Source organism: Mastomys coucha, unplaced genomic scaffold (genome assembly GCF_008632895.1).
Source record: "Mastomys coucha isolate ucsf_1 unplaced genomic scaffold, UCSF_Mcou_1 pScaffold5, whole genome shotgun sequence".
NCBI classification, from domain to species: Eukaryota; Metazoa; Chordata; class Mammalia; order Rodentia; family Muridae; genus Mastomys; species Mastomys coucha.
This window is the reverse complement of record NW_022196911.1, coordinates 42,929,661-42,936,738: the sequence shown is the minus strand read 5'-3', so window position 1 is coordinate 42,936,738 and position 7,078 is coordinate 42,929,661. Positions and strand designations below refer to the sequence as shown.

Here is a 7,078-nt window from a genome sequence, read left to right as displayed (position 1 = left end):
GAGAGAGAGAAAGAGAGAGAGAGAGAGAAGAGAGAGACTAGTAACAGCTGTAATTATAAAATCTTTTAAAAATAATTTAAGAAGTAATATTTTAACCCCTTGTGCTATACTTTTGACCTATTTTTCTCTGAATTCCTGTCTCAGAGATTATAAGTCACAGTATATTAACCATGGTTGTGTCTACAGCAATGTTTACATTACCTGGCATTGGCAAAGGCTCCCTGAGATTGCTTTTTCATGGTAGCTTAAAACATGACAATTTATTTTAAGGAAAGCTTTCTCCCAACCATAGGTTTCTTGATGGGTGCATATCATAGCAAGACTTATATTTTAACATTTTATTTTTTAAGTTAAAATACTTTTAAACTTAATTTAATTAAATAAAATATATGTATGGGTGTTATTCCTGCATGGATTTAAGTGTACTATATATATCCAGCATCCACAGAAGCCAGAAGAAGACACTGGAGCCCCTGAAATTGGAGTTACAAATGATTTTATGCCACCATGTGGATATTTGTAACTAAACCCAGGTCTTCTAAAAAAAAAATAAATACTAGCCAGTGCTCTTAACTGATGATCTATGCCTGCAATGCTTTAAAAACAATCTACTTTACTTTATTGGAAAAAAAAATCTTATATAATAGCGGAATTTTATGGCTGAGAGATTGGTGGTTTATCGTATTGTGGTATAGGTGAAAATTTAGGGTTTTTCAGCTAAAGTTCAGATTCTGCTTTGAAGGGCTATTCTGTGTAACATAGGATGTTTATGTATCTTAGATCTCAGGTCTTTACTCATTCATTGCCAGTAGCCACCATCTTCATTGTAATCAGCATTGTCTTCTGAGATTGGTGTATTCCCCATAAGGTAGAGCATGAGGAGCCAGGAAACAGAGTGCTGGATTGTAATTTATCTTTATTTTATTTTATTTTATATGTTTTTATGATAAAGACAGTCAAATTCTGCTCAGTTTTTTAGAAAGAAAATATTTTTTTCTTGAGTAAAAATAAGTCTAGTAAAAAGTACAGAAATGTGCCTAAGGGTTTTCACCAACAGTGGGACAACTGTGTCACTCTCCCTTTCCACAGGATTGGGCAACATCTTGGAGGAGGCGTGGAAAGATCCCAAGAGCAGAGCAGGGAAGACATGGGTAATATATTATCTTCTGATCATGATAAGACATGGGAGCCCTATTGTTGCTTGCACAAGACCTTGCACAAGATCAAGCTAGTCTGTATTTCTATATTTCAGCATAGATGTTGTGTGTGTGTGTGGAGGGAATGGTTGTAAACTCCCATCCCTCGCTGAGAAACTATGAACAATTGACTGCTAAAGGAAACAGAGACAGCTTTCTTAATGAGTCTGGTCTCTGAAAGGTCTAATGTGCTTCAGTGGCTGACTACATCCATGTATATGTATGTGGGACCAAGTGGAGTCAGTAGGCTATAAGACTAGAGGACATGAAGTTTAGAGAGTGTGAATCTGGGAGGCAGGGAAAGGTGAGTATTAAAATACATTGTATGCATGCATGAAATTCTCAAGGAATCAATACAAATACCACATTAAAATATTCTTTATCTATTTTATTCCTAGTTAGATGAGTATCTCTTTCTTGCCTGCATCAGTTCATGGGTATGATTTTATTAGCTCATTTTTACTGAGTCTTTATAAAATATTCACCTACATTTTCAGCAAATCACCTCTTTTTTCACAGTCAAAATGTATATGAAATATATTTAGTACAATTATCCTGTCAAAATATTGAGTAAAGCTGACATAAGCTATGTTTAGAACAAATACAGCCAGTGTGAGATGCAGAGTTATAATAAGGATGTGGTGTAGCTCAGTGGTTGAGTTCTGGACTAGCATACCCTAAACTCTGGGTTCAAGGTTTAATGGAGAAAGCAAGGCAAAAGCCACATAGCTTCTGATGGGAGGAGAGTCTTTGGGTCTGTTAGAAGACTTCTGTGGACAATAAACATCTGTATCTCTGAGGACAATTTGAGAGCTGCAGCATCTTTGTTCTGTACTAATTGAATCAGGTTCCCCAGGTGATTACCATGCACATGAGCATTTGATGATGCTGAAATTGTGAATAACTTACTAGCTTTGAGAATCCAACAAATTATAGCCACAAGAACATACATTTCTTTCCCTCATGGAAATAACTGCTAACATTAAATACTCAGGGAACCGTTTATGTTTTTGCTACCATTTTAATTTTATGGATTTTTAAATCAGGCCATCCTGAGGTATAATTTACATTCGTTTGAATTCACTGATTTTTATGGCTGTAATTCAATGGGTTTTGATGAATGTACAGATTCATCTAACCACCATTTTCACAGCAGGCATATAGAGCACTCCCCTTTCCAAGAGGTTTCCTTCACCCATTTGCTGTCAACACTCTTCTAATTCTGCCATTCTCAGAAGGCCACCAAATAGGAATCAATCAGTATCTAGCCATTTGTGTGTGCATATGTATACATGTGTTTGCCTTTCAATTGGAGCCTGCTTTTGATGGTCATTTATGGTGCTATGTAGTGGTCCATTTCTCATACTGCTAAGCAGTCCATTGGGTATATATTTTTCTGAACTGTGGTAGAAGGCAGACTTGAGGTCAGATTTCCAGGAATCCAAAATCTATTATGCAATAAACTGTAAGCATTATTGTAATATTAAAATAGATTCTAATAGTGAGCATTTATCATACCTTTAAAATATAGGTGACATCACTATCCCCAAAATGAAGCTGCTGGACCATGGTGCCCAGAACAAGCCGAAGCTTCTGTAAAAATGAAACATGGCTGTTCTTCCTCATATATACCATGACCTTTAGGGACACAGGAGAAAAGAGAACATTTCCTTGAAACCTTGTATATTTACTTAAAGGACTTTGATGTTATTGCTGGGTTAAAAACAAAAACAAACAAACAAAAAACAATTGTTTTCTTCATCTATGAGCCATGCTTAGCGATTCTTAAAGACCAGGCAGATCACTCAGGCCTGCCACAGTGTGAACTTTGGAGCTATTTATTGTAAAAAGTTACCCTCCTACACCAAGAGTTATTTCCTGCTTTTAGCTATGAGTCCTGACATTTTAACTCTTTGTAAACCTGTTGGGATGCTTCATCTATCTAGAAAAGTTGTATCTCGCTGTCCTCATGAGTTTTCACTGGAAAGGTTGATTCTTCCTCACCTCTAATTGGCTGAAGCTGTGTTTATCACTCATATTTCCCCAACATTCTTCTGAGGCAATAATAATAACTGGTTTCAGGACAGTAATATCTCACCTAGGAGCTCAGTGTGAATATGAAGGGTGGAAATATTCAAGAGGATGTATAAATGATTGACATATTAAATTTCAGGAGTGTCTTTGAATGATTCTTTTCATTTTTTTTCTGCTGAAAGGAGATGTAACAGTGGCATTCAGTGACATTCATTCTCTTTCTCTCTTCTCTCTCTGTCTCTCTCCTCTCCTCTCTGTCTCTTTGTCTCTCTGTCTCTCTGTGTCTTTCTCTCTCTTTCTCTCTCAGTATAGGTGCTGATGCATGTGAGGATGTGTGTGTACATTTGTGTGTATGTGCACATGGAGGTCAGAGATTAAGCTCCAGTAAATCCCTCAGTAACTGTACACCTTATTTTTTCCTCTTCTCCCTCTCCTCCTCCTCTTCATCCTTTTCTCTTCTTCTCCTTCTCCTCTTCTCCCTTCTCTCCTCCTCCTCTTCTTTCTCTCCCTCCTGTTCTCCTCCTCACTGTCTTCCTCCTTTTGTTTTGTGAGACAGGGTTTCTCAGTTGGCCCTATGTCACGGACTAGGGTTTCTTACAGGGTCCCTTGTTCCACGGGACCATGGGTTCTGGCCAGGTGTGCATGGGATTCGGCTTTGACAAACAGACTAGACATGAGTGGTGCAAGGTCTGAGTGTATTTCTCAAAAAATGACATGAGGCTTTTACAATCATTGCAAAAGAGAGAAATGAAAAATCTGGCAGCTCAGTAGTCGAGGTACCTTTGAGGCCATCTAAAACACACTGGATCTAAAACATCAGCCATCTCTTTTGGACTTGTGCAGCACCCCCGGGCTCTGAGCATGTTCGGGCCACAAGGGCCCGGACGGAGTCCGGAGGGGGTGGAGGGTTGTGGGTGCTCCAGCCAGGAGGGTAGAGGCTTGAATCTCAAATCTTCAATGCTGAATGCTCGAATCTCAAATGCTCACTCTCTTGAATCTCAACAGGTGCTGCACCTCCCGGGCCCAATCGCTCTGGGCCTGGGGGGCTACGAACTGCATGAATCTAAGTCCTAGTCCACCTAAGCTCTGGTTCTAGTCTGAGTGCGAGTCCGAATGCTGGAATGCCAACTGCTGAATCTAGAATGCTGAATGCTGCTGACTACCTGCTGCTGAATGCTCTATGCTGTCTCTCTTTCTGTAAGCTTTAATGCCCTACCCACAACGCTGGAGGCAATTAGTTAGAATGGCTTAACATTCCAAGCCAGGGTTTAATGCCCTACCCACAATGCTGGAGGCAATTAGTTAGAATGGCTTAACATTCCAAGCCAGGGTTTAACTAGGACGTTGGAACATTGGTGAAGGTCAGAGAGCAATGTCCGAATTTTCTTTTTCTAGCTGTTGAGAAATGATATCTTGGTGGGCCTCTAGCACACAAGTACGAGGACATCTGGGTTACCTCTGAGTTTGGGGTGCCAGGCGACAATGCGGAGGCAGGAGACCGACTTTCCTTGAAGTTTATGCCTCAAATACTGCCGTCACGCAAAGTGTGCGTAGCAATTCCCTCTCTTTTATTATTTTTCAGATGGAGCTCCACAATGTCCTGCCTCATCGTGGCTAGGGATCTCAGAAGAACTCTAAAGACAAATGGAAGCACAATAATTACTATTAAAACAATCCCAATAATAAAAGCAAGCAAGATTATGTACTGAACCCAATCCAAAGGATTTAATGCACTTAAATTATTTTTTAATTCACTGGCCAACTCATCAATGTTCCAAGTATCCAAATGACTTTTGTTACTATCTGAAATTTTTGCCTTCAATTGTCCCATATGAGAACTATCTGTATCCTTCCACACTCCCTGTAGATGAGCCTTAGTCTACTGAAATGATGCATGACACTTAGTGGCTAACCTAACTTACAAACAACATAGCATAGCATACAGATAAGAGACATAAGAAAAATTCATATTAGCAGCAATAAGTCCAAACAAATTTGGCTGAATAGCAGCAGCGTTAGCGGTTCTTGTTGTTGCAGTCTGTGGTGGATATCTGCTTCTCTTGTTTTTCTTGTCCTTTTGAAAGACCCCCAGAACTGGGGAGATCCTTACTCAAGTCTCGGGATGACGCCACCACCCAATGACTTACGAGAGACCAAACTTGCTGCAATCACATGAGGTTTATTGGGGATACTGGTACCGGAGTCGATCTCGTGACCATGCTGGCCAGAGTTCAACGCTGAACACAAGAAGTGAGGAGTATTTAAGGGAAAGACCACAAGCTGGGGGCGGGGAGAGGGTTACCAAGGAAACATGACAAAAACAGTGGAAACTTTCAGAGGGACCCGACTCAAGGTATTCAGTTAGGGAGGGGAACACATTCATTCTAGGAATGTAATCTTCATCTACTGGTCAACAGGGTGGAGAGTCTCATAAACCACTAGACCTTCATTCTTAGTTCCGCCCTCATTGTGGATCATTCAGGAGGGGCAGGTATCGGGAACCAGAGCCCTGAGGCTTTGAGTTCCTGGAACTGGCTATTTTATATTTCTGGCTTGTTATATCTCTACTAGTACATTACTTTTCGTTAACATGCTTTTCCCCAAATTTCTAAGTCTCCCAGTCTTTCACTTTTCCCTCCTCTTCCCAGTGAGTCTTTGTGAGCAGGAGAGGCAGGGCTGCTTGGACCAGTCTTTCCGGAATCTAAAGAATTGAGGATTCTGCATTCTGTGGAAAAAACATAATACACCCTCTTCTCGAGGTGATTAAAACATCTGGGCCTTTTTTGGGCTCCAGTAAAAAAGGTTCCATTTTACCTAGGCATAATTATGCCTGATTGTAGGGTGCCATCCTTGACATCCAAATTTAAAATTTCTTTAAAAATGAAAAACATGATTTAAATAATGTGTACAGGGATACAACTCTCTCTTATCTGCTTTTAAACAGAGTGCAATGTGCATGCTCAACAATTACTTGTTTTTGAGAACATTAGGAAATCCCAGTAATATGGACAACATTAAATTTTTAACAAAACATCTCAAATGCCTGACTGTAATAGCCAGTTCCATAATCTGTTCCAATCTATTTAGGAACACTAAATATAGAAAATTAATGTAGGAAATGACTACATTTTTTGTTACTTTCCTGTTAAGGTATCGATAGTTAATCTTTAAAATGAAAAATATTCTTTAAAAATACCAATTTATTACTTTTCATATAATTTTTCATTAATATTACAACAGCTTCATAATAGGATGTTAAAACTTTACTTAGAATATGAAAAAAGTTGAATTTATATTAATGCTCTTTTTTGCCAAAGAATTGCTATGGGCAAAAACTAAACATTTGATTGTAATTGATCATGGTTGACAAGTGTCAGAAACTCCCTCTGATTTCTGCAAAGTTGTTTGTCTCATCAGTTAATTTCTATTAAAGGACTAAGTCTGGTGGTGAGCTTAAGATGAGCCAAAAGTAACTTGAAATAAGCAACTCATTTTTGATACAACTCTCTTGATGTAGCTGAGGCTTTATTTAATAGTTAACTTACACTTGAGAAATTTAAAGTTTTAGCTTCTGAAAGACCCCTGTGGGAAGACCCCCACTCAAATCTCGGGAGGACGTGTACCCAAGGAATCAGGAGAGACCACCTTGATGTAATTACAAGAGGTAGTTTTTAATTTCGGGGCGCTCTGGTTTGACACCACACCTATCTCACACAGGAGATAGTGGAGCTGACCAGGAGGCTCAAAAATTAGGGGTTTATATAGGGAAAAGGTCTGGGTGAACAAAGAAATCAGTGTGGCCACACATGATTGGCTAGTTCAAATATTAACTATTACGTGCAGAACAG

At 39.3% G+C, this 7,078-nt stretch overlaps 1 protein-coding gene and 1 long non-coding RNA gene across 5 annotated transcripts in view; one reads left to right on the top strand and one right to left on the bottom strand.

Moving 5' to 3' along the window:
• The window catches only part of Sgcd (sarcoglycan delta), a 973,571-nt gene that overhangs the window by 115,427 nt on the left and 851,066 nt on the right, over positions 1-7,078 (top strand). For 2 of the 4 annotated variants that reach the window (XM_031353949.1, XM_031353947.1), the window contains exon 2: positions 1,090-1,151. The exons of the other annotated variants lie outside the window; for them this stretch is intronic. The gene's annotated coding sequence lies outside the window, so the exon portion shown is untranslated. The remainder of the gene's footprint in view (positions 1-1,089; positions 1,152-7,078) is intronic. 4 annotated transcript variants of the gene reach the window in all.
• LOC116078611 overlaps positions 4,701-7,078 on the bottom strand; it is a 78,447-nt gene continuing 76,069 nt past the window's right edge. Inside the window, exon 6 of the long non-coding RNA XR_004113607.1 lies at positions 4,701-4,864. This is a non-coding gene — a long non-coding RNA (uncharacterized LOC116078611). The remainder of the gene's footprint in view (positions 4,865-7,078) is intronic.